This window comes from Meleagris gallopavo, chromosome 4 (assembly GCF_000146605.3).
Source record: "Meleagris gallopavo isolate NT-WF06-2002-E0010 breed Aviagen turkey brand Nicholas breeding stock chromosome 4, Turkey_5.1, whole genome shotgun sequence".
Taxonomy (NCBI): domain Eukaryota; kingdom Metazoa; phylum Chordata; class Aves; order Galliformes; family Phasianidae; genus Meleagris; species Meleagris gallopavo.
Window position 1 is genome coordinate 60,935,023 of NC_015014.2, and position 4,596 is coordinate 60,939,618.

Here is a 4,596-nt window from a genome sequence, read left to right on the forward strand (position 1 = left end):
GTTAAAAAGAGAAAGTCGTCTTGAGAAAAGACGACTGAGAGGGGACCTGATCCAGGTTTATAAATATCTGAGGTGTGGCGGCCATAGCGGTGAGGCCAGTCTCTTTTCAGTGGTACGTGGAGACAGGACGAGGGGAAACGGACATAAGCTGCAGCATAGGAAGTTTCGCACGAATGTGCGTAAGAACTTCTTCACGGTGAGGGTGACGGAGCACTGGAACAGGCTGCCCAGGGAGGTTGTGGACTCTCCTTCTCTGGAGATATTCAAGTCTCGCCTGGACGCCTACCTGTGCGACCTGGTGTAGGGAACCTGCTTTGGCAGGGGGGTTGGTCTCGATGATCTCTAGAGGTCCCTTCCAACCCCTACAATTCTGTGATTCTGTGATTCTGTTATAAGGGGCTGGCATTTCAAATTTGACTTACAGTCAAAATAGCATTTCATAAACCCTAACTAAATGGCAAACAAAAACATGGCAAATTCAACTGGTTTTGAAAAGCCATCAGTTCAAACAGTGCAGGAAACAACTGATCCAGAGCAAGCAGTAAGCTAGGCTGGTGAGCACTGCATACAGAACCCATTACCTTAGTAGACAGGGGTGACTCAGGTCAGTAGGGATTGATCTGTTGTCATGGCTCTGCATCCAGTGAGTATCTGCTGTTTGAGATCAGGGCTGAACAGTTATCTTCAGCCCTGCTCTATTTAGCTGAGTAGGTGTAGTTAAAGCATCTCAGACCAGGCTTAGGCACTACCAAAATTACTGCTTCTGAACTTCCTTCCACTCACCTTTCAGGTGTTTTGGTTTCTGCACTTAGGAAATGAGATTTGATGATCACAGGTGAGATGAGAGAGTAAATGGGATGTGAGGTGCTGAGACAAGGAGATGGAGCTTGTCAGTGCCAGTTCTGAGTGCAGATCTCCTCCTGTGTGGGAAGACAACTAAAGCTCTTTGTTAATTAATTAAGCCTTGCAATACTCAAGGAAGCATGGGGATGGATTCCAAGGCACAGTGAATGAGACCAAGCTTTTGGATACAGAGATAAGATACAATAGGGAACTTAAAAAGCTGAAAGAAAGGAAGAGGTGGTAGCTGTAATGAGACAAATTTGAAAAGCATGTAAGGACTAATTATTTCTTTAAGAGTAGATGTGGTGAGTATGCAAGTAAGTATGGATTCTCATCAGAACTCTGCCCCTATTGCAGTGCAGGACAGGAAGCAGTTCTGGCATCAGCAGCCTCACATGCCATGTGACACCACTGATGGATTTTGGAAAGGAAAGGCATGACAGCATTTAAAAATGTAAGTACTGGCACTCCTATCATAAAACACAGGCTGTGAGTGAACTACAGAGAGCAGGAGATTGTGGGGTGTGGCTACTGATGGCTCTCCCTTCTGTTTCTAAATATAAAGGTCTGCAAACTTCACCATGAAGTGACAGCCACCCTCTATCACTGGAGGCCAGCTGTTTCTTTAGCACTCAGCTGTTCCTGCTGCTTGCTTGTAGAAATGGAAAAAAGCTATTTAGAGATGCAAATCTGCAAAGCCCTTGAGCACATGTGCATCTTAGAGCATGTCCTTTGCTTCTCACAGTAGTTCAGTTTCACATCCACTTGTGCCTCTATGCTGACCTCCCTGAAGCTAGTCCTGGATCAGGGGTACAAAGAAAACCAGATCCAGTGCAATTCATTCTATGTGTTTTATGTTTTAATGATACCTCATGAGAAGAACTTACTGAAGGAAGTATCTTGGTAAACGTGCTTTAAGTTCTCTAGTGCACTGTTGCATGCTGTACAGAAAGCTCCTTCAATGCAACTACAGGTTAATGTGTGCATTTGCATAATGTATGCAATACACAGCATTTGATTGGTATGAGCCAATCCATTCACTCCTACCTAAATGCATGAGGATTTACTCTGGATGTCATCTGTAGGGGCTACGTCTGTGTGTAGTTACACATGCACTAACTGCTCAAGCAAAAAACAGAGTTTAGAACTCAGACTGAGAGCCGTCATGAACAGAAATCAGCTATTTTCAGAATTCCAGGGGGGCCTATATTGAAGCCCTTAACACCACTGCATGACAGTTAATCATGCACAAGCTTCTGAGGTGAGCAGTGTGGGTCAAGAGTGGTGGGAAAGAGCAGGAGAAGCTTCAGGCCCTCAGAGCCTTGGCAAAGCAAAGCAATAGCTGAATCCCTGCTTTAGGGACAAGTGCACCCTGATTTCACGCAGGTACATTTGTACACCGATTGCATTTATCTTCCTTTCTGGCTGTGTGACTGCCCAGCATGGGTATAAAAGACTATAAGACGCATTTAGACACATATACTAAGAAATACAGATGCTCTGCAGATCTGAGGTCCCACTAGTCCACTGGCTACAGGAGTGAACAGCATTGCCTTATCTGTGCATCTTTCTGTTTTCTTTACTACGTGCCCTAATGCATGCGGTCAGGCAAAGGGAACTTCCTTTCCTATGTGGATACTGCAGACCTATTCATATATAGTTTCGTGTTATTTTATAAAAGAAATAAATGTGAAATAGTTTCTAAATGTACTCCCAGTGGAGAAAACAGCAAAACGACTGTTAATTTTTATGGGTTTACAGTGAACACCTTATTGTCTCATCCTCATGCAGAATTTCAACAGTTCAGGCAACAAGTAAATCTTAGAGCAATTTTATTTTTATTTTTATTTTTTTTACTGTTGGCATCCATACTTTGAATTCTCTGCTCTGTAATTTACAGAGTCACACTTTTTTTTTGCAAGCAGATACAACATTCTCTTAAATTACAGCCACAAGGCTGTCCTCTTTACAGTACTTCTTTACAATACTGCCTTGTATTTTGTCCCATCCCGGGAAACTGGGCCAAATAGGATGAGAGGTAATGGCCTTAAATTGTGCCAGAGGAGGTTCAAGTTGGATATTAAGAACGATTTCTTCTCGGAAAGAGTGGTGGGGCAATCAAACAGGTTGCCCAGGGAAGTGACTGTCTGTGGAGGTGTTCAAGAAATGCAGAGATGTGGCACTGAGGGATGTGGTTTGTGGGCATGGTGGGATGGGCTGATGGTTGGACTCGATGATCTCAGTGGTCTTTGACAGCCTCAATGATTCTATGTGATCAGCAGTGTTCATCAGCCATATCACATTCACTTATCTGAAAGAAAGATACAGACTAGTGAAATACCAGGTGTAATGTATGAGGGTTGCTGCAAAAGTAATGCCTCCTGCTTTATGATGTCGGCCCACGACATCAGAGGTAGATGGTGGTGGTATGGCAGTAGAGGTTGAACCTTCCCACCAATGTTCTATTACATGTTGTTGCTGTGTGACAGATGGCAGCAGAGGGGCAGTCTTATAAAATGGCATCTAACACGGAAGTGCGTATGAAGTAAAGGCTTGAAATTGAATTCCTCCACGTGAGGAAAAAATTGCAGCCACTGACATTCATAGATGCTTGCTGAACATTTCTGGAGACCAAACAGTGGATGTGGGCACAGTGAGGCAGTGGGCATTGCACTTCAACAACAGTGACAGTGGTCACCTCTGCTGGTGCAGGCTGTTATGAGTGCAGCATGCAGGCTCTTGTTTATTGCTGGTGAAAATGCACAGCTAATGGTGGTGACTGTGTTGGAAAAAAGTGTTTTGCAGCTGAGAGTTTGCTCTATTCAATGCTGCTGTTGTGTTCTATCTGTTGTAGTTTCCACGGAAATACATAGCAGGCACTACTTTATGAGAAACCTACCTATGCAGTCTTACTACATTCCTGTTTAAAAAAAAAAAAGAAGTAAAACACGATCTTTATTTTAAACCTGATCTGCTGTTCTCCTCTTAAAACGAACCTGTAACTGAAACCATGGGAGCTGATGTCTTCTGCTAAAGAATAAAAGCGGAGCACAACGTTCCGCAGCCCTCCTGATCAGCTGCCATTCGAACAACTCAACCGAAATCAACGGGACCGCTTGTACGTCCCAGTGCCGGCCGGCAGGAGGGCTGCTGACAGCCCGAAGCGCTTCTGGACGGAAGACGTAGCAACGCGCGCTCGCAGCACCGCTTAAAACCCATCTATTTTAAAACTTCTTCCTCACGCGAAAGCCAACGCATCTTCAGGCAGCAGCTGTGCGGCAGCAAGCCGAGATAAAAAGGCCGAGTCCGCAGCGCCAATGGGACAGCGCGGACCGGGAGGCGGCGAGCGGCTTCCTGCCCAGCGCCGCAGCAGCGGGAGGAGCAGCTGGAGCAGCAGCAGCAGGAGGAGGAAGAGGAGCAGCAGCAGCAGGAGGCGGCGGCTGTGCCGGGGGTGCTGCTGGGTGGCGGAAGGCGGCCGCACGTGCTGGCAGGAGCCGTGGAGCCGGCGGGCGGTGCTGCTGCGTTTCTGAGGCATTTCGCTGGTTTTTTTTTTTTCTGCAGAATGGATTTTTAACGCTATTTCTGCAGGGACCACAGATACGCGCGCCAAGCATTTTTTTTTTTTTTAAGTCAGACTCCTGTTATCTAATCGGTAGCATCTTTTTCATCCCAGTCCGCTTCTTTCTGAACGCCTGCTCCCCGCTCCCTGAGAGCGGCTCGGGCCGAAAGCCGCCCGGCGCTGAGCTGACAGCG

General features: G+C 46.2%; 1 long non-coding RNA gene across 1 annotated transcript; it reads left to right on the forward strand.

The window, feature by feature from the left end:
- The first annotated feature begins 453 nt into the window (after positions 1-453).
- Positions 454-4,590, forward strand: LOC109367433. The gene is made up of 3 exons (XR_002114569.2): positions 454-1,114; positions 1,201-1,297; positions 3,698-4,590. It is a non-coding gene; the product is annotated as an uncharacterized LOC109367433 (long non-coding RNA).
- The last annotated feature ends 6 nt before the right edge of the window (positions 4,591-4,596 follow it).